This window comes from Chrysochloris asiatica, unplaced genomic scaffold (assembly GCF_000296735.1).
Source record: "Chrysochloris asiatica unplaced genomic scaffold, ChrAsi1.0 scaffold00282, whole genome shotgun sequence".
NCBI classification, from domain to species: domain Eukaryota; kingdom Metazoa; phylum Chordata; class Mammalia; order Afrosoricida; family Chrysochloridae; genus Chrysochloris; species Chrysochloris asiatica.
The window spans coordinates 1,974,257-1,997,677 of NW_006408800.1; the positions used below are offsets into that span (position 1 = coordinate 1,974,257).

Below are 23,421 nucleotides of genomic sequence, written 5' to 3' on the forward strand. Positions count from 1 at the left end.
GTCTCTACAGCATTATTGGTAAATTCTACCAAACATTTAGAGAAGAGCTGGACCATCATCTCAGGCGGGCACCATGGCACAATTGACATAACATAGTCCTCAAAGACACTTCAGAGCAAAGCTGGAAAAGTCACAAAAAATAAAGCATGATCTAGATATATTCTACCTCAATCACCCAAGACAGACACTTGCATGAATTAGTTTACATGCAGGCAAGAAATACAGAAAAAAAATCTCATTATATAAAAATTCTGCTATTAATCTTAAATATATGTAATAGGAAATGGTTGTTGAGTACTAGATTTCTTTGGAACCATAGGGAAAACCTGGATCTTGGCCAATGTTTACTATATCCCAGGTCTGTGATGTTCAACAAAGCTGGAGTTCTACAAGATGACTCAGAGCTTCATTTCAGGATTTGAAGAAATCACCACCACAAATGATAATCTTTTTTATTTCGGGACTGTGTCAGCGTATGGCTTCTTGCACTTGGGTTGTGCATCATGCTAATATTCAGATCCTGCTCTCATCTCCAGAATCCCAGAACACCATGTTTCTGCATCAGTCCATTCACCCTCCGAACAACCTCTGGTTGAACAGGTGCTAGTGTAATTGATCTCCATTTGTGACTACCACTTGCTGATTCTTATTTTAAGTCTCAATATCAGTAAACTGAACAGAGTGGCCATCACCCCTAGTTTTATAAACATCATCCTAAATTAGTTTACTTTCAATTTCCCCATCAGAACCTAGTTCCTCTTGGGTCAGCATGTACTTCTCACAATTAGCTAGTGCCTTTTCATTTGCAACAGATACTGTATGATGGCATGAGGAACATGTGGCTTCATGACTGTTTGCATGTTAGTGGCAAGGTTATATGACCTACCCATTTGTCCTCTGCACATAAATTGTTGGTGTGTTAGGTACTGATGATGGAGAAACAGATCTTTGAGCTACCTTTTCTTGATCCAATCCTTGGAGGGTCTCTCTAGCTTTTCCATTTTGGGTTCAGTAATGACAGCCTTTGGAGTCCTGGTGTGGCGCTGTGGACTAATGCACCAGACTGCAAAGTCATTTGAGCTGCAAGGTTGGTGATTCAAGTTCACCAGCGGCTCCTTGGAAACTCTACACAGGGTTACTATGGGTTGGAATTTAGTCGATGGCACTTAATAACAACACCACAACAACTACAGCCTTCAGTCGTTTCAGTTTCTCATCCTCTGAAACTCCAGCTGTTTGGCTGCTACTCAACACTTGCGTTTTTTACCCCAGTTCATTGTTCTTTCTTCACCATGCCCTGCAGTCTGGCCTTTAACCTGTGTTTTTCAGAAACCTGTCACTGAAGTTTCTGATTTGGGGTTTTAATCTCCTGTTGCAGGTTACACTTAGTTTCTTCATAACTAGTCATTATTTTCTCTAATTTTAAGGTTTGGGGTTTGTTTTTGTTGTTTTTTTCAGCTGTCTACTCCCAATTTCTGTTCTGAAATCAGTGTTTTTTTTTTTTTCATTTAGTTTTCCTTGACTGTAGTTTCCTATATTTAAAACAGCATTGTCGTATTATAATCATTGTAATGAAACAAAGTATATGAATTGTTGAATGTAAAACTGATGATCTGCCCTGTAAACTTTCATGCAATTCACAATAAAAACCTAAAAACAAAAACAAAAACACAGCACTGTCCAATTATTGTAACAAAGCTTTAAAATTAATAGACTATTAAACTCACTGATCACTTTGAGACAGTGATCAGTCACCCTGGGAAGTGTCTGCTCATCATTGATATCCAAAATTTCACAGGATGGTAAAGCTGGAAAACTCTACAAAACCACTTTTGTAACCAACAGTTCATCTCCAACTGGACCTCCCCAAGTCTGGTTTCTGCATCGCCTCCCAGGTGTTAAACTGCATATTGCCTTGCCTACTGATCTTATTTTTTGTTTTTAAACTTTATATTATGAATTGAGTGAAGGTTTATAGACAAGTTCTTCAGTTTTACATTCAACAAATCATCTACTTTGTTTCATCTTAATGATTGCAATCCCCTCCATGGAACAACAGTTATCCTCCTTCCTCCTTGTGGTTTCTATTTCCAGTCCACCCTCCTTCCTCAGCTTTGTCCTTAGGTAAATTTTGTCCTTTTGATTTTGAATTATTGACCATTACGAGTATTGTTGTCCTCCCTATATATCTACTGCGTGGCTGTAAATTGGGCCACAAGGGTAAGTTCCTTTCCAGACCTGAAGGGTGGTCGAGGGCCTCCAGTCTCTTTCTGACCAGTAAGCCTGGTCTTTTTATTATTGTTATTATTGAACAATTTTAAGTTTTGTTCCACATTTTCTCCTACTCTATCTGGGGTTCTCTGGTAGCATAGTGGTTACGAACCGGGCTGCAAACTGTAAGGTCAGCAGTTCGAAACTACCAGCTGTTCCGTGGGAAAAAGATGAGACCTTTTGCTCGTTTGGAGATTCAAAGCTTCACTGTCTATTGGTCTTGTTACTTCAACTTCTTGTGTTTCTTCTGCACAACTCATGACTTACAAGCTTTCTTTACACATAGAAACATGCAAACTTTTCCTTCCCATCAAATTAGTTCTTGAATAGATGGGTTCACCTGGAATCACGATGTGAAACCATCTTGCTAGTTTTCATACATTTGGTTCTGAGGACTTCCATGCATTTTCAGAATCATGGGTGGTGTTGATTGTCTGCCGTTATTCACTTCCAATTCATAACAGCCCTGTACAGTACTTTCCAAGGCTATACATCTTTATGGAAACAGACAAGCTCATCTTTCTCTTGCGAAGCAGTTAGCATATTCAAATTACTGTCCTTGTGGATGGCAGCCCAACACATAATCCATGTCACCACCAGAACTCAGCATCATTAGTATCTGATTAATGTTACCAGCTTAACGTAATATGTTTCCTTCCACTTTTATTTGGTTGGTTCTTTCAGTTCCAGCAAGAGCTACCACAGATAATTGGCTTTTAGTGATTTGTTTTTTCCTGTAAAACATTACCTCCATCTTCATCAAAGGGAATCTGAACTAACTTTATTTTGAACACACAATGGGAATGACTGGGCTAACGATTCAGATGGGTGTTATCAATGTGTCTCTTCTTGTGGTCTCTTCAGAATACTTCAAAAGTCTTCTCAGTCAATTTCACTTCTACTTCTGTCCATCCTGAAGTGCACATGGTGGACTGCTTATCTTGATGAAGCAGGTTAGACTGTGGGGGCTTTGGTTTTATGGGATCTAATGGCACCTCTTCCAATAGATCATATATGTAATTATTATATATTTCGATATAAGAGACAAGTTCATCATAAGCACTCTCTTCATCAGTTTCATCTATTTGCAAAATTCTTATACAGTTACCATGTTTGCAAACTCTGGGTATACTTGTCATTTGTTAGATGGAGTCTTTAGATTGTGCATGATTTCTCTTTTCTGATGTTCTAATAAAGCATGAATCTCATAACTGTATATCCATACCATCCCTATCATTAGAACTATAAACAAATTATTTATCTTGAAATGATCTTATACTGTTAAAGATCATGTCTAAACAGTGAGGGAGCAACCCTCCTTCCCCAGGTGAGTTTTTCACACTCCCATCATGTGCGTTTTCCCACTTTCAGTAGTGCTATATGTCAAAAGAAGACCTTTTTCTTTTCTTTTCTTTTTTTTTTTTTGCCATAAAGGAGCTCATTCACCAAGGAGTTAGCCACAAAATCAAAGAGCTCCTTCTGGGTGGTGTGAGTACCAAATACTTGTTTAAATGAACACTGAGTCTCTTTTTGGTCTCCATTTTGGCTTGGTCTATAAGCTTAAGAGTTGTGTTATTGATCACTTCTATGCAACACTCATGATTGGGAAAGCTCAGTGGGTGTACTCTACAGTGTAACCAGACTTAGTCTTTAATATTTGTGTGGGGTCTTTTCTTCAGTAGAAGTCCCCTGGGTGTCGTAGTCCTGCTGGGTTCTTGGCAATAGGCTCTGTGCTGTCCAAACATGTGGGTGGGTCACCTGGTTCAATCAGGCAGACTGGCAAAGACTGTGGACTGCAGGCCCCCACTCCTCTATGTAATCTTTTAATATGCATAAGTGTCTAATTTTTAGGAGGTCCTAATCATCTAGTTTGTCTTCTGTTTGTGTGTTTTCAGTTATTTTTGATCGTGCCTTTATGTCATGTATTAGCTTCTTGAGTTTGTCCCTATTTTTTTCAATGGCCTTTGTAGTTTTAAGATTTACATTGAGATCTTTGATCCATCTTGAGTACATTTTTTTTATATGGTGCTAGATATGGGTCCTGTTTCATTTTCCGTAAACGAATGTTCCTTTTTGCCAGCAGCATTTGTTAAAGAGATGATTTCTTCTTCATTTAAGGAGTTTTGGCCTGTTGATGATCAGTTGTCCATAGGTGGATGGGTTTACTTCCGGGTTCTCAGTTCTGTCTCATTGGTTCAAGTATCTGTCACAGTACCAGTCCCAGGCTGTTTTGACCACTGTGGCTGTGTGAGGCCTCCTAGTTTTTTGTTTTTCTTTAGTAGTACTTTGCTTGTTTGGGGTCTTTTCCCTTTCTCTATAAAGTTGATGATTAGTTTTTCCATGTCTCTAAAGAATGATATTGTACAATCAAGTTCCTTCAGGACAAACTCCCCTCTAAGAATGAAACTCAAAGGGAACACATGAGCAGGCATGTAAGCTTGCTGACAACCACATTGGTCCGCTGGTTGAGTGGAAGACCGGGAAAGGCAGCAATGAAGAAATGGGCTGAGTTCAACCACAGTCCATTGACTCTCGTTGACCTGGAGATGAGAGAGAGTAGAGAAAGGGCTGGTTGCTACAAAGTGTGGTAGGACCTGGGGACACCTGAGTCCATGTACAAGGACAGAGCCACAGAGAGCTAGAGCTGAGAGTGAAGCATCCAGTTAATATAAAGTGAGGGGAGACACACAAGAACACTCAAACTTGAAGACAGTACTCATTTGACCTAGCCTCAATGGCTTGATAATCAGAATTTGACTAGAGGAAGATTACCAAAAATTTTAAAAAAAAAATTTTTTGATAAAGGAAACGGGTAAATTGCTACAAGTTGATGAACCTGTCCTATACTCATGGAGGGAGTAATTCTAAGTACCAACAGAGAGGGAAGGAGTCTTCTTATCAAGTATCAATGCTTATTCCCTCTGTATACAGGGTAGATAGGGACAGGCAACTTAGACATTGGCTACCTAAAATGAGGGGGGCGATAAAGGCATGAAGTGACTGGCTTACAAGGTTTCAAGAGGGAGTTTAGTTTAAGAGTGTTGAGGGAGAGAAAGAGTCCTCACAAGTTTTCATCTTGTCTTGATGGATCTGGTGAAAAGAGATTGGGATAAGATTCATATGATCCAATAGTGAATAATTGTTATCATGACTAACTGAGACTGTCACAATTATAAAGGTAGAAATTTGTAACAAAAATAGGGGAGTGGTTAATCTTACAGTCCAGAAACAGAGGACCCTAGGACCATCAAGGGTGAAGAGCACGAGCAGAATGTGGGATCTTATCCAGAGAAGCAGTGACACCAGAGACAGAGGCAGAGGCAGAGATGGGTTCATGGAGACGGGGAATGGCTGAGGACTCTAGATTCATGGGAAGAGCCGGTGGCCAGGAGGCAGACTTGCAGAATGTGCCCTTTGGAGGTATAAATTATGTTTTTTTTTTTAAAGCTAAAATTATTCTGTTAACTGATGGTACATGGAGCAGATTATAATCATTGTAATGAAACAAGGTGTATGATTTGTTGAATGTAAAACTGATGATCTGCCCTGTAAACTTTCACTCAATCCACAATAAAAAACCTTTAAAAAAATGATGTTGTAATCTAGATCAACATTGTAATATATCTGTTGACCACGTTGGGTAATCTACTGGTATTTTTACATTGTTAAGTCTTCTTATCCTGGAGCATGGTCACTGAAAAGGTGTTTTTTTGTCTTCCAAAAAAGACACTCATGCCCAGTTAAAAATAGCAGGAACTGACTTGAACTGAGCATACCACAGGAATGAATATTGTTTCTATAAAGCTCTACAAACCTGAGCAGAGTTTCAGTTCTTGATTCAGAAGTTGCAACTAAAGTACCTTGCAAGTAAACAAAATGAATATCCTTGTGCAGTGCAGTGTATTATTTAATGTGTCTTTTAGCAGGGCTGCTGTGGGTCAGAACTGACTTGACTTAACAACAACAACTAGCAGTAGTGTGTAACTCCCACCAAACAATGCTTTTACACTACTAGGTCTGAATAAGAAGATGCTGGTAGGATTATATGCCTAAATTGTGAATGGTTAGCAGAGTTGTGATTATAAAGACTTAGCACTCTAACCTGTATAAATGAGTGTCTCAGAAGTAGGAGGGAAGATCTCCTACCGTCAAAGAAAAACAGGCACGGGTGTAGCATGTCCTTTGGACCCCAGATCTCTGATCAGTGAAACTCCTCCTCCCAGGGACAGGAAGCTCTGACACCGGAGGAGGAGCTGAGGAGCAGCAGCAGCAGAACCAAGAAAACGAGACACAGGACAGAGCAGCGTGTGCCCCAGCTCAGGGAGCCAGTAAAGCTGAGGGACTTTAGGCAGGAGGTTTGCTGCTTGTGGAATGGGGTACCTCCATGCACTGAATTGGGGAGCTAGGTTTGCTGACCCAGTAGCTAGAGTTTAGTGCCTTTGGTCTGAGGCTTATAGCAGAGTAGAATGTTCTTTGTGGTATTTACCAGCAACCCTAAAATTGCTGAGCATGGCAGCAGATCAGTCCATTGGACTGAACCAGAAAGAGACCTGCCTGTGGGTTCAACAGAGAGTAAACTGTCTTGCCTGGAAGAGCTGTGAGCTGAACATTTACGACCTGTTAACTTCCTTAATGAACTCATAACTGTGAGGATGGTGTCTGGGGTCTTTATGACAATTGCAATGGCTTATTTACCACAGGTGAGTAGAGTGCTATGGGAGGGATGGGAGGTGTCTTTTTTTTTTCTTTTTTCAGTTTCAGAAGTTGGATTTATTGCAATGGTTCCAGACTCAGGATGTATGGAGTTTTTGTAAGAGAATGAATGAGGGGGTATGGGAAGTAAAATTCTGATTCTTATAAGATTACTCTATTGGTTGTGAACTGTAATAGTTGAAAGAAATTTAAGAAGTGTTATGCTGCAGTACTGGTGTGGTGCTGTAGGATAAGCACTTGACCTCAAGGTTGGTTTGAACCTCAAAGTCTGTGGTTCAAACTCACCAGCCACTCCTAGGAAACCCTATACAGGATCACTGAGTCGGAACTGACTCAATGGCACTTAGCAACAACAACATTGCTGCAGCTGAGTCGGGGAAAGCTGCTACTGGAATCACCTAGGGCGAAAGCTTGTCTGGTTAAACAAGATGACTAATAGGAGGCCAGACCCTACTTGTTCCTCTACCAGCCAGAGGCCCGAGGTCCTGTGCACATGTATGCTAGGAAGGAATATTGGGTATTATGTAAGTCCATCTCAGTCTGTACTCAATTGTATATGTTAAAAGGAGAGTTCAAAATTGCCCAGAAGAAGCAGACTTTATTGTAAGCTTGAGTATGGAGTAGTGACATTTCTGTAGTAAACCTGAGCCCCACCCAGAGCTGCTGAAATAACAGATGATTTATGTTTGAAGGAAAGACATGCTAGAAAAAAAAGACTAGTATTTTGAATTTCTAGTAAGACAGCTTCCTGTCTTGAGTGTCCTCTGGGCATTTGACAGCAGCCCTAAAAGAGCTAAGCAAGGCAGCTGCTAGGCCAAGGCACCAAGAGCCAGAGAGAGGTCTGCTTGTGGGCACGGAGGAGGAGAGGCTGCCCTGACTAGAAGAACTATGCCCTAATAAACTGCATAAATGTGTGGATGGAGTCTGAGTTCTGTATGGCCATTACAATGAATTGTTGAAGCCAGCTGAGTGGAGAGTGCTGGGGGTTGGGGGAGGATTGGTTGTGTGCCATCAGGTTGGTCCTGACTCCTGTGACCGCCCCCAGTATGGGGTTTCCATGGCTGTAAATCTTTATGGGAGCAGAAAGCCTTGGAAGGACGGTAGGTGTCATGTTTGCATGTTGGTAACAGATTCATTGGCCTTATAGAATGTAGAGTTGATTCTGTCATATCTTTATAGATATCATGTTTGCTGCAGTATTTCAAGTGATGCATCCAGTCATGGTGTTAAATGTTTATTTTTCCCCAAAAGATAAATCTCTCACCATAGCAACCAGTACCAGTGAATGTGAACTATTAGGATTTCGACAGATGTAATAATGAGGCCATAATGTAGTAGGGGAGGGTGGGCTCTTCTCCAATATGACTGGCATCTTTATAAAAGAGGGTAAGAGATGCAGAAGGAAGACAACTATGTGAAGGTGGAATTAGAGGTGACAACAAGTCACCACCACTTGTATGTCAGTGTGTCAGACTTTGTGGCTCACATGTTGCTATGATGCTGGAAGCTATGCCACCAGTATTTTAAGTATCAGCAGTGTCACCCATGGTGGACAGATTTCATCTGAGCTTCCAGACAAAGACAGACTAGCAAGGAGAGGCAGACTATTTCTGATAGTCTATCCACTGAAAACCTTATGAATAGCTGTGAAACATTGTCAGTGATGGAATATGAGCCCCTCAGGTTGAAAGGCACTCAAAACCCAATCGTGGAAGAGCTGGCATATTAAAGTTGGGTTGACCATGAAGATACAAATGGATGAAGGCTCTTGAGATCTTCATTTACTGATGGGGCACAACTCAAAATCAGAAGAAACAGCTAAAACCACCCATTAGTAATTGGAGTATGCAGTGCATGAAATATGTTGTTGTTAGGTGCTGTAGTGACGCTGTGCAGAACGGAACAACACACTGCCTGGTCCTGTACCATCCTCATGATCATTGTTCAGCTTGAACCCATTGCTGCTGCCACTGTGCCAACCCATCTCATTGGGGGTCTTCCTCTTTTTTGCTGATCCTCCATTTTACCAAGCATAAAGCCCTTCACAAGGGACTGGTTCCTCCTGATAATATGTGCAAAGTATGAGAGATGAAGTCTCGGCATCTTGGCTACTAAGGGACATTCTGGCTGTACTTCTTCCAACATAGATTTGTTTGTTCTTCTGGCAGTCTGGGGTACTTCTAACATTCTTCTCCAACACCATAACCCAAATGCATCAATTCTTCCATGGTTTTCCTTATGCATTGTCCAACTTTCACATGCATATGGGCCTACTGGATATACCATGGCTTGGGTCAGGTGCACCTTAGTCCTCAAACTGACATGTCTGCTCTTGAGCACTTTAAAGAGGTCTTGTGCAGCAAGGTTGCCTAATGCAATACTTCGTTTGATTTCCTGACTGCTGCTTCCATGAGTGTTGATAGTGGATCCAAGCAAAATGAAGTTTACAACAGCTTCAATCTTTTCTCCACTTATTATGTTATTTATTGGTCCAGTGGTGAGTTTTGTTTTCTTTACATTGAGATGCAATCCAAATTTGAGGTCTGTGAACTTCATCAGTATTTTAAGTCCTCGTCACTTTCGGTAAGCAACATTGTATCATCCACATATGGCAGGTTGCAAGTGAGTCATCTTCCAATCTTGATGGCACGTTCTTCTTCATCTAATCCAGTTTCTCAGATTATTAGCTCAGCGTATAGACTGAATAATTATGGTGAAAGAATACAAAGACCTTTCCTGATTTTAAGCCAATTAAGTGTTCTGAAATACTCAAGCTCTATCATAGATTGTCATGATCCACACAGTTGAAAGCATTTGCATAGTCAATAAAGTAAAAGTAAATATCTTTCTGTTATTCTCTGCCTTTAGCCAAGATCCAAAGACCACAGCCTTCTGTATAAAGGATTGCACCTCAGTGTAGAGAAAACAAAACTCCTCACAACTGAACCAGTCAATAATATCTTGATAAATGGAGAAAAGATTGGCATTGTTAAAGACTTCATTTTGCTGTGATCCACAATCAACACTATAGGAAGCAGCAGTCAAGAAATCAAACTACGTATTACACCTGGCAAATCTCTTGCACAAGACCTCTTTAGAGTTTTCAAGGGCAAAGACAACAATTTGAGGACTAATGTGCACCTGACTAAGGCCATAGTATTTCAATAGCCGCATATGCTTGTGAAAGTTGAATGAAAACTTAGGAAGACTGTAGAAGAATTGATGCATTCGAGTTACAATGTTTGAGAAGCATTCTAAAAATAACTATGGATTGTAAAAAGAACAAATAAATCTTGTTGCAAGAAGTATAACCAGAGTGTTCCTTACAAGCCAGGATGGTGAGACATAGTCTCTCATACTTCGGACATGTTATCAGAGGAACCAGTCCCTGGAGAAGGACATCTTGTTTGGCAAAGTGTAGATTCAGCAAAAAAGAGGAAGACCCCCAACAAAATGGATTGGCACAGTGGCAGCAGCAATGGACACAAGTGTTACATTTTTGAAATGATCTTAAGTTTTCATTGTGAATTGAATGATAGTTTACATGGGGGAACATCAGTTTTACATTAATCATTTCATTGCAATGATTACAATCTCCTCTGTGCATCATCATTCAACAGTATTTGCTTCTATTCCTGCTGGACTTGGGGTGGGGCAGGGCGGGGGTGGGGTGGGAGAGATATATACAAAAACACTCAGGAGTATATAATCATTTAAACAACCAAAGGACACATTCTGCAAGCCTGCCTCCTGGCCACCAGCACCTGGCTGCCAGCACACAGCCTTTCTCTTTCCATGCATCTAGAGTCCTCAGTTGATCTCTCTCTCCATACCTTCATCTCTGTCTCCATCTCTGGTGTCACTGCTTCTCTGGATAGGGTTCCACATTCCGCTCATGCTCTTCTCCTTTAATGGTCCTAGGGTCCTCTGTTCCTGGACTGTAAGATTAACTACTCCCCTCTTTTTGTTACAAAGCTTCTACCTTTGCAGTGTAACAGCCACAATTAGTCATGATAACAGTTACTCACTAATGATTCGTAAGAATCTTATCCCCTTCTTCTTTGACCAGACCCATCTAGACAAGAAGAAAACTATTCAGTGGGGATTCTACCTTCCCCCTCACACTCTGAAACTAAACTCCCTCTTGAAAACTTGTAAGCCAGTCACTTTGTATCTGTATAGCCCCTTCCATTTTAGGTAGCCAATGTCTAAGTTGCCCATCTCTATCAGCCCTGTATACAGAGGGGATAGGATTGATGAAATGATCTCCTTGATTTTTGTTACTCTTCTAATGAAACCTCAGAAAATATAAAACAAAATATTGTTGCTATTGTGTCCAGACACAAACTTTGCTCACCTATCAGCATATCTAGCACAGTGAAGATGTAAATTTTGGAAATTACATTCAGTCTATAAACTTAATACCAAAGAAATGGGAATGACTATGCCCTGCAAGCCTTTTATATGGCACTGCTGAAAGGGACATGACTTGTTTACATAGGAGGTTTGTTGTTGTTGAGTGCCGTCAAATAGGTTCCAACCTATAGTGACCCTGTACAGGGTTTCCAAGAAGCAGCTGGTGAGCTTGAACCACTGACCTTATGATTCAAACCAACATCACAATCTAGCATATTAAACCATAGTGCCACACCAGTGCCACTACATAAGAGGTTTAGGCTTTCATAATGCAAATTTCTGGTCAGTTTTTCAGTTTCCTCAGTATGTGCACAAGCACTTCATGAGAATTTGGTATTAGAGAAATGGAAGGAGCTAGTCTTCTCAAGACATGTGCCTACAAGATGGCAATCATTATTGTCTGCTGTAAAATCATAGTTCCATAGTAAGTGACAAGAAGCATATCCTTCTCTAATTTAGAAATACATTAAAGATGAGAATGGAGAAAAGAAGGACAGTGTAGTATAAATTCAAGGAGCTCTGGTAGTGTAGTGGTTATGAATTTGGCTGTTAACCTCAAAGTCAGAGTTCGAAACTACCAGCTGTTCCGTGAGAGAAAGATGAGACGTTCTGCTCCTGTGAAGATTTACAGCCTTGGAAACCCTGTACAGGGTCGCTATGAGTCGGAACCGACTCCACGGCACATAACAACAACAACAACAACAACATAGTATAAATTCACATCGTGTTTCTCCAAAATTGTTTTAAATACTTGACAAGGTCACAAGGAACCTAAAAACAGATGAAGTGCCTGGATTTTTGGTGTTTGGTGGTATGTGAAGGTTGTTACAGAAACTCAAGGCAATAAAATGACTCAGTTTTGGAAATGAGTAGTGTTTCAAAAAAAATGTGATCAAACTAGAGCAAACAAATTAAATAAGACTTTCTCAAACTTTGATTTCAAAAGTTCAAATTATGTGTTTGCTTTAAAACCATTTTCTCTGAAAGATGTTGTTGTTGTTGTTGTTAAGTGCCATCGAGTCGGGTCCGACCCATAACGACCCTGTACAGGGTTTCCAAGGGTGTAAATATTTATGGGAGTAGAAAACCTCATCTTTCTCCCGTGGAGCTGCTGGTAGTTTCGAACCGCTGACCTTAAGGTTCGCAGCCCGATTCGTAACCACTACGCTACCAGATAGCTTGAGCTTAATAACATTCGGAGTATTTAAATTTATGCAAATGGAAAATTGCTAGAAATTACCATGAGAGCAAATATTGGGGTTTTAGGAGTAGGTTAAGAGTTGCTAGATTTGACATCACAAACGTAAGTGGAGGAAGTTCTGGCAGATGGCAGACTATGATGACCCTCAACAACGAAGATTATTGTTAAGTGCTGTCAACAAGAGACTAAATAAAATGGATACAGATAAAATTTCTGGCTCCCTGAACTTGAGAAGAAGGTTAGTTAGGTGGATGGAGTGCTTTATGATGCTCAACTGTCTCGTGAGCAGCTTTGGCAGTGGAGGGAGGCCTGGAAAAGCACAGACAACTTGGCAGTGGGAAAAGTGACCTTTCTTCTTTTTGTAACAGACATTGAAACCAGTTCCATCAAGGGTCCGAATGAACTGCTTCCAGATTGAGAAAACTGAACATAGATAACACCCAGGACAAGAGGAACCCCATCTAAGGCCAAGAACTCTGAAGTCACATCCTTTCCACAACCACCTTGTGAGCTTTAATTGCAGGAGCCCAACCGAGATTTTTCACCTCCAGGACCAAGAACCACACTGTTCATTTTTATAAATTTGATAATTCCATAAGGCCCCAGAGACAACAGATAATTTTAGCTCACACAAAGAAACAAGAGAGAATGACTCATACAAATTGCAAAGATGCAGAGACTGAAAACAACTCTGTGGAAAGAAAGGTAATGGAACTAACTGAAAAATAATTCAAAAGGATGATATTTTGGTCGTTTCAATGGATTGACAGAAAGATAAAGAAAAGCAAGGAGAACACAGAAAAACCTTGGAAGAATTCAGGAAAACACTACAAGAACAAACACACAAAATAAATGCAAATTTTGAAACAATACAAAATCAGCAATTACAAATCCAGAAGATTAATACAAAGATGTCAAAAAAGGACAATACATTGAAAGGGCAAAGGAAAAGATTTGAAGCAGTAGAAGCCCAAATTAGTGAACTTGAAGATAAATCTATTGATATTAATATGCTAGACATCTTAGTGAAAACACCATGGCTTGGGTCAGGCGTACCTTAGTCCTCTTAGGGAAGTTAAGAGGTTGCAATTCAGGGTCATAAATACTCAGGACACAGTTGTTCCAGTTGGGACAGCCTCTCACTCTTTTAGGGCTGCTGATAAATGCCCACAGGACACATCATTATGCCTTAAACCTCAGTCTGATGGGACTTGGCTCCTACAATTAAGTGCCTAGAGGCACCCCACTCCACAAGCAAGCCTCCTGCTCAGTCACTGCGCTTGATTTGCTCTGTAGACTGGAAAGCGCACTGCTCTGTCTTATGCTCTGGCTCTTGGTGTCACCACTTGCTGTCTTCTGGATAGCGAAAGTTCAGTGTGCAGGGATATCAGAGACCAAAGGACACGTTCCACTCCTGGTCCTTCTTTCTTGATGGTAGTGGGATCCTCAGGTTCCTACTTCTGAGATGGCTCATTTTACACTCACATTAAGAGTTCCAAGTGCTTACAATCACAATTAACCCAGTTAATAATCATTCACATTGGAATCACATAATCCTGTCAGCATTTTCTCCCACCTTCTCTTACCTAGACCCAACAGGAAAGAAAAACAAAAATTTGATGGAAGTTAACAACAATAGATAGAAGAACCATATGATGGAATTCACTGCATTGCACAGTTGAACCCCACTTTTGAATTCTTGGGCATTTATTCCAGAGAAATTAGATATTTGTATTAGTAGTTTTATGAACAATTTTATGAATATTCATTGTCATTTTATTCATAATAATGAAACGGTGGAAATGACATATGTTCTTCAATAAGTGAATGGTTAAACTCCATTGTTGTTAAGTGCCACTGAGTCGGTTTTGACTCATAGCTGCCCTGTCTAGGGTTTCTAAAGAGCTTGAACCACTGACCTTGCAGTTAACAGTCCAGTGCTTATACTGCAGCGCCAACCAGGACACCATACCATGGAATACTGTTCAGTAATACAAAGGATATATACTTATACATATAAAAACTTGGATAAACCTCAAGGAGATGATGTTGCATAGTATTGAAAGTCAATTCTAAAAGGTTACATAATGTGTAACTCTTATCTCTGAACAGTCATGAAGTAACAAGTACAAAGGTGGAGAACAGGTTAGTAGAGTCCGTGGTCAGGAAGTAGGAGGAAGGGAAGAATGTAACTATAAAGGGGTAACATGAGAGAGACTTGTGGTAATGGTACAGCTGTATATCTTATTGCTAGTGGTGATTCGTAAGGCTATACATGTAATAAAGGAGCTCTGGTAGCATAGTGGTTACGAATCGGGCTGCTAACCTCACAGTCAGCGGTTTGAAACTACCAGCTGTTCCGCGGGAGAAAGATGAAGCTTTCTGCTCCCGTAAAGATTTACAGCCTCAGAAACCCTGTACAGGGTCACTATGAGTCGGAACTGACTCCACGCACATAACCACCACATGTAATAATGTTGCATATAGCTACACACATGTTGTGGTGCTGTAGGAAAAGCAATGGGCTGCTAACCACAAGGTCTGCAGTTCAGACTCACCAGTCATTGTTGGAAATCCTACACAGGGTCGCTCTGAGTCGGAACTGACTCAAATGAACACAGCCACAACCACCACACACATGCACATACACACATGAATGGATGGGCATGTTTCTGGATTGTACTCATGTCGATTTCTTGGTTTTGATCATCGTACTCAAGTTGTGTGCAGTTCTAATGCTGGGAGAAGCTGAGTCAAGGGAGCATGGGCCTTCCCTGTACATTTCTTTGCAACCTCTTGTGAATTTCGAATGATTTCTAAACAAAAAGTTCTGTGGAAGAATGAATATTTCAGACTTGCATCTAGCCTAGATGGTGGTGAATTTATAATGTAGAAGGTCTGGTTAACAAAGAAGCCTGGAGATATCAAGTGGATGAATATTTTTGGAGTGTCTGGAAACAATTTCCACAAGCCTAAAATCTTCCCATTACTACTAGTAAGGAAAAGCCTACGTGTGCTATTCTCACAGGTTTTTGTACTTGATGTCATTAACTGACATCAGACATCGGTGTAAGGTGGGCTTGATAAAAGCAGTGTTCCAATCAAAGTGAATTTTACATTTTATTGTATTCAGTTTTCTTAACACATTAAAAAGAGTAGAATTTCTTAATGGTTACATGAAGCATTGTTACTTTTAAAAATTAAATATAATTAGTATTTGTAATATCCAATATATCTTTGCCTTTTAAAAAAGCCTTATATTAGTATGTCGGAATATACAAAATAAGGTCTATAAAATTTAATTATCTAATGAAGAACATTTTCTAAAGACTTTAAAGTAAATGTTTGTGTCAGAGGACAGAAAGAAACATTGTTAAATATTTTTATCTTATTTGATTCCTGTTGTTAAGTGCTGGTGAGTCAGTTCTGACTCATAATGATCCAATATAGGGCGATTCCAAGGAGCAGCTGGTGGGTTTGAACTGCTGACCTTGTGGTTTAACAGTCCACTGCTTATCTTCTACTGTAACACCGGGAGTTCAACTTACTTAATTAGCCCTACTATTTTTGCATTGGTGAAATAACAAGGCTCCAAGAATTGACAAAATGCAAATTGAAATGTTTCAGCAACCAATGAAGCACTGGAGGTACTCACTCATCTATGCCAAGAAATTTGGAAGACAGCTACCTGGCCAACCAGTTGGAAAAGATCCTTATTTGTGCCCATTCCAAAGAAAGGTGACTCAACGGAATGCAAAAGTCATCTAACAATATCATTAATGTCACATGCAAATAAATTTTCCTAAAGGTAGTTAGTTTAAAAAATGATTGTAGCAGGGAATTGCTAGAAATTCAAGTTGGTCTCAGATGGATCTCATCTGAATGAGAATATCAGAAAGATGTTTGTTGTTAAGTGCCTTCCCAAGGAGCAACTGTATCCCAGGGAGCCACTAGTGGGTTTGAACCACCACCCTTGAGGTTAGCAATCCAGGGTTTATCCTACAGCACCACACTGTGCTTTATTAACTATGTAAAGTAACTCAACTGTGCGGATCATAACAAACTATGGATAACATTTTGAAGACTGGTTAATTGAACTCATTTAATTGTGCTCATGTGAAATGTGTATGTAGACCAAGAGGCAGAACCAGAACAAGGGAATGCTGATTGGTTTAAAATAAGGAAAGGTGTGCTTCAGGGTTGTATCCTTTTACCATACTTATTCAATGTGTATGTTGAGTAAATAATCTGAGAAGCTGGATTATATGATGCAGAATGTGGCATCAGAATCGGAAGAAGACTCATTAACAACCTACGATGTGCAAATAACTGAACCTTGCTTGCTGACAGCAATGAGAACTTGAAATACTTACTGATGAAGATCAATGAGTGCAGGCTTCAGTGTGGATTGCACCTCAATGTAAAGGGAAAAAAAAAAAAAAATTCTCACAACTAGACCAAGAAATAACATCATGATAAATGGAGAAAAGCTTGAAATTGTCGAAGACTTCATTTTGCTTGGATCCACAATCAATACCCATGCAAAGAGCAGTCAAGAAATCAAATGACCTATTGCATTAGGTAAATCTGTTGCAAAAGCCCTCTTTAAAGTGTTCAAGAGCAAAGGTGTCAATTTGAGGGCTAAGGTGTACCTGACACAAGTTATGGTATTTTCACTGACCTCATATGCATGTGAAAGTTGGACAACAAATAAAGAAGACTGTAAAAGAATGCATTTGAGTTACGGTATTGGCAAAAGATATTGAGAGAAATATGGACTACAAGAAAAACAAGAAAAACTTCTACAAGAAAAACTTCTTCTATCTTAGAAGAAGTACAGCAGAATAGTCAATAGAAGCGAAGATGGTGAAACTTCATCTCTCATACTTGGGGACACACGATCAGGAGGGACCAGTTCCTGGAGAGGGACATCATGCTTGGAAAACTGGAGGGTCAGTGAAAAAGAGGAAGCCTGTCAACCAGATGGATTGGCACAGTGTAAGCAACAATGGATTCAAACCTAACAGTTGTGAAGATAGCGTAGGACAGGGCATGATTTCATTCTGCTGTGCATAGATAGTTTCAGAATGAGTTGGAACTGACTCGAGGGCACCTAACAAAAACAACTGTTAATTGCATGGAATCCTGGTGTGGTGCTATAAGGTAAGCACTGGGCTGCTGACCATAACGTTGGCAGTTCAAACCCACCAGCTGCTCTTTGGGACCACCCTATACTGGGCCGCTGTGAGTTGGAAACAACTTGAAAGCACTTAACAACAACTATGCAGTAGTACTAATTGCCACTGTGAATGGACAGAATTCTTGGTGGTGCAACGTTAAAGTGCTTGGCTGCTAATTGAAAGCTTGGTGGTTTGAATCCTTCCAGAGTCTTTTAAAGACAAAGGCATGGCAGGCTGCTTGCATACAGATTATGGTCAAGAAAACTAGGCAGGCAGTTGTATTCTCACATGAGGTCTCTGTGAGAATCAACGCAACAGCACTCAAAACAACAACCACTGCTAACTAATTCTATGGTGGTTTTGTTTAAATAATAACATTTAGATAGACCAAATATAGTATTTTAAGTTAGTATCCATTTTATGTAAAAATTATATATATAATTACTATCCAACATAACTTCTAGAGAGTCCATCCTGTTCCTGTTGACTCTGTAGAAGTTGGTCATCCCGTGTATAACTTCTCTTAACAATAGTGGCAGTGACAATCAGAAGTGAGTCTGGCCAGAACTGGTTTCCGGATCCACCTCTGTGTTTCCCTTGAGATAGTGACCCATGTGGGTTATGTTTTATTTTTCTCCCTCACTAAGAGAACACTCTGCTTTTAATACTGCAATGTTATTGAGTAATCAGAACATGTCATTCTATCTGAAAAAGACAGGCATGGGAGAAAGGGAATATGAAGGTTTGTTGTGTTGTTTTTTTTAAAAACAACAACAACAACAACAGAAACCCTGGAAAAAAGAAATTTGGAGGAAATTCTGTTTCTGGCACAAAAGGCATTAGAAAATACAGATTTGAAATATTTTGGTTGTTATCACATTTCTTAGTACTTAATGGATTCTGGGTATAGGAATATAATAATTTATGCTATTTTAGGCTAGTTCCTTGCTGTGTCCAGGATATCAGAGAAATGAATTCAGCTTTGTCAAAAAGTTTCAAACAATCCAGAGACAGGAAACCACACCCTTTCAAAACACACACTTGCTCACACACATTCTTAAATTTAGCTGGATCTGTATGTGTTTTTTAATTTTCCCTGCTTTTATAAAACTTTCCATTTTCATATAATATATGCTCATAAAGGAATATTAATCCCATTTCAAATTAAAAGATTTAAAATCAGAGCTTTCCATGGAAACAGAGTTTATACCTTCATTAACTATATCTGTACAAAACTTACGTGAACACCCACGAGAGCCTTATAGTATTGTATTGGGGAATAAAAAGATATTCGACTTTTGACTGTTCAGATCACTGACAGAGCTAGAAATATCTGAGAATTGAGCCTACATCTCCCCTCCCCCCCTTGAGTAGATGAGAAATATTTACTTCTAGATCTTTTCCAGAATATTTCTATGACTTTTTTTCTGATGTTTTAACCATATGTGTCCATGGCTTTGTTAACCAAAGAGAACATTAACTTAGTACTGTCATTTATCGAGTTCATTCCAACTCATGGCAACTCTGTACAGGGTTTCTGAGGCCGTAAATGTTTGCAGTATCACAAAACCTCATTTTCCTCCCGCATAGTGGCTGGTGGGCTTAAACTGCCAGCCTTGTGGTTCATAGTCCAGTGATTATCTTATGGTACCACAATACTCCATATTAGGTAGCTGTTATTGTTGTTAATTGCCGTTGGGTGGGTTCTGACCCACAGTGACCCTGTATAGGGTTTCTAAGGAACAGCTGGTGAGTATGAACTGCCAACCTTGTGGTTCAAACTGACTTTGCGGTCCTGTGCATTAACTCACAGTGCACACCAGGATTCAATATTAGGTAGAGTGATCATTAATTTAGTGGCTTTTCCTCAGTTGTTTGTGTTATCTTTTCAAAAGGAGAAGGTAGGGTAATCAGTAACTGGAGAAAACTGTTCCCCAAAGTGGTAAAGGGTGGCTACGGTGACCTGGATTCTGCTCCTGGAAATTCAAGCACAGCTGCAAGTTTTCTTCTGTCTCCTTTGAGTTGAATTTTACAAGTGATGAAGCTGCCACCAATTTTTCATAGCTTTTTATGTCTATTCCTCAAAAATGGTTATTTAATAGTCCTTGTTGATCAATAGTCAAATAATGTTAATTCCAAAACCATAGCCCTAAAAAATCACTTGCAATATTTACTAAATAATAGTTTGCTAATTCTTAATAATATAAAATCATTGTTATTTGATTACTGAGCTTTAAAAATATTCTTCTAAAAACCAAAATGATCATTTATCTTTGTAAATTATAAAGGAAGAGGTTGAATAAATCAGCATGTATATATGTGGGTGGCATTTATACAAGGTAATTCAAATGACTGAAAATAGCATATTCATCAAAACTTAAAGTTATCAAATCAACTTAAAAATCTTTTCCAAATAACTAACTAGTTAATATTGTAAGGAAGTCTTTAACTATCTTGAAGTTTTCTTCTTTTACAAGCACAGTATTTTGCTAATGCTACTAGGATGATACAACATTCTTATCAATGGAGAAAAGATTGAAGTTGTCAAGGACTTCGTTCTTCTTGGATCAACTATCAACACTCATGGAAGCAGCAGTCAAGAAGAGATCAGATGACGTATTGCATTAGGCAAATCTGCTGCACAGGAACTTTTTAAAGTGTTGAAGAGCAAAGATGTCAGATTGAGGACTAAGGTGCTCCTGACCCAAGCCATAGCATTTTCAATAAGCTCATATGCATGCGAAAGTTGAAGAGTGAATAAGGAAGACTGTAGAAGAATTGCTGCTTTTGAGTTATGGTGTTGGAGGAGAATATTTAAAGTGCCATGGGCTGCCAAAAGAACCAATAGATCCGTGTTGGAAGAAGTGCATCCAGAGAGCTCCTTGGAGGCCAAGATGGCCAGACTTCATCTTTCATACTTTGGACATATTGTCAGGAGGAACTAGTCTCTGGAGAAGGATATCATGTTTGGTAAGGTGGGGGATCAGAGAAAAAGAGGAAGACCCCCAGCAAGATGGATTGGCCAAGTGGTAGCATCAGTGGACTCAAGCATGGCAACAATAGTGAGGTTGGCCCAGGATCGGGCAGTCTTTCATTCTGCTGTGTAAAAGGTCGCTACGAGTTGGTACCGACTCGATGGCACCTTACAATAACAACTACAATGAGCTATGCAATCCTTATGATGATTATTTTAAAGTTATGTGATTTGACTGAATTGATCAGTCAAATCACATAACAATTTACTTGAGTTTTTTTCTTTTTTTTTTAGTGAAAAATACCTTACTAAAACCTTCATATATACCTCAGTGACTTCTAACATAAAAGATAAAACTGTGTTTTGTAGATTTTCTGTGGTACTCTAAATTAACCCGTATGCCTGGATCTGGTATTTGCTTCACTTTGCAAGTAGAAACCATTGGAAAGTAAAAGTGAGTCATTCTCAGCAGCCTCTAGGGTGGGCTCTGTCTTGTTGGAATATTCATGTGGGCTAGGGGTATCTCCAGTTGGGGAAGGGCATTGGAAGGGTAGCCAGCCTCTCAGAGGAGGAAGGGTAGCCAGCCTCTCAGAGGAGACATTGTCTCCATGCAGTAGCTCTGTGGGGTGCGGCAGAGTGCCTGGAGTTATGGTCAGGGCCACCCACCTAGGGGCTGTTTCAGTAGGTACTGGCCAGGAGCTGAGCCAGACCCGTTTGTTGTTGTGAAGTGCTGCCAAGAGTCGGTTCCAACTCACAGCAACCCTGTCTAGGGTTTCCAAGGAGCCTTATCTTGTGGTTCAAGCTGACCTTGCAGTCCTGCACATTAACCCACAGCACCACACCACGACTCAGAGGCTCTACATAGTTCATCTACCATACCTGCTTCTATCAATGCAGTCACTAATTGGTTATTTGTTGTTGTGGTAAGTGCCATTGAGTCGATTCCTACTCATTAGGACTGTGTATAGGGTTTCATAGGAATTGCTAGTGAGTTTGAACTGCCGACATGTGGATAGTTGTTGTGAAGTGCCCTTGAGTTAGTTCCAACTCATAGCGAACCTGTACAGGGTTTCCAAGGAGCAACTGGTGAACTTGAACTGCTGACCTTGCAGTTCAAAGGGCTTTGCAGTCTGTCGCATTAACCCACAGCGCCACACCAGGACTCTGTGTGGATAATAGTCCAGTGCTTATTCTTCGGTGCCACAGTTGGTTATATTGTTGTTAGGGGATGTTGAGAGAGCTCTGACTCATTGGAACCCTTTGTTTCTGAGGAGCGGTTTGTGGGTTTGAACCACTGACCTTTCAGTTAGCTGTCCAATGCTTCTCCTACATCAGGACTCCAACTGGTTATATGTTAAATGCTGTTGAGTCAGTTCTGACTCATAGCCACCCTGTAAAGGGTTTCCAAGGAGGAGCTAGTGGCTTTGAACCTTCTGCTTAGCAGTCCAGTGCTGATCCTACAGTGCCACACCAGGACTCCAACTGGTTATATCTTGTTTTTAAGTACCATCTAGTCAGTTCCGACTCATAGCCACCCTGCATAGGGTTTCCAGAGAGTGGCTGGTGGATTTGAACTGCTGACCTTTCAGTTCAAACTGCCCTTGGCCCAGTGCGTATCCTACCATGCCACACCAGGTCTCCAGTTGGTTACATCGTTGTTGCTAAGTGCCATCAAGTCAGTTCTGACTCATCGAGACCCTGTATGGGGTTTCGAGGAATAGCTGGCGAGTTTGAATTGTATTTACCCTGTATGTTGTTCTCTTTGACTTAGTGGGAATCGTATGTGGCACTGTGGATTAATGCACTGGAGTGCAAAGTCAGTTTGAACTGTAAGGTCGGTGGTTCAAGCTCACCAGCTGCCCCTTGGAAACCCTATACAGGGTCGCTATGGGTCGGAACCAACTCAACGGCACTTAACAACAGCAGTGACTTTGTGATTAACACAGTACCTCATCTATAGTCATGTTACAAACTTATAAAACTATACACATTCTTATGTTCAAAGTAATTATAAAATTTGGAAAGGAGGAGAAATTAGAAGACTATGAGAGAAATTTAAAAGTTAAAATTGGCAGAACTTATTGTAGTTTTGTTAATAGAATTTTGCCTATGGTAATATTTTTAATTTTTAATAAATATGGTATCATTGTACAAGATGTTATCATTAGGCCATCTAGAACCTTCTGAGGTGAGACATTCCTACTTGAAAGGACAAGCAGACCAACCTGAAGCAGCTAGAGGAACAGAAGATATTTTTTGAAGGAAAGAAAAATAGCAGGAAAAATCAAAAACAAAAGCGGCAGTCTGATTGGGTACTACAAGAACAAACAAGTTGTTCCCTGGGGAGCCATCAAGGCAAACTATCAAGTCCCTTCAGGACAAACCCCCTACCAAGACTGAAACTCAAAGACAACACAGGAGCAGGCATGTAAGCTTGCTGGCGACCATATTGGTCTACTGGTGAGTGGAAGAGGGGGAAAGGCAGTAATGAAGATGCGGGCTGAGTTCAACCACGTTCCATAGACTCCTGTCAACCTGGAGATAAGAGAGAGAAGAGGAAAGGCTGGTTGTTTCAAAGTGTGGTGAGACCTGGGAATTCCTGGGCCCATGGACAAGGACATAGCCACAGAGGGCTAGAGCTGAGAGTGAAGCATCCAGCAGATACG

At 40.2% G+C, this 23,421-nt stretch overlaps 1 pseudogene; it reads right to left on the minus strand.

The window, feature by feature from the left end:
- Positions 1 to 452: 452 nt before the first annotated feature.
- LOC102814393 lies at positions 453 to 4,016 on the minus strand (annotated as a pseudogene).
- Positions 4,017 to 23,421: the final 19,405 nt, after the last annotated feature.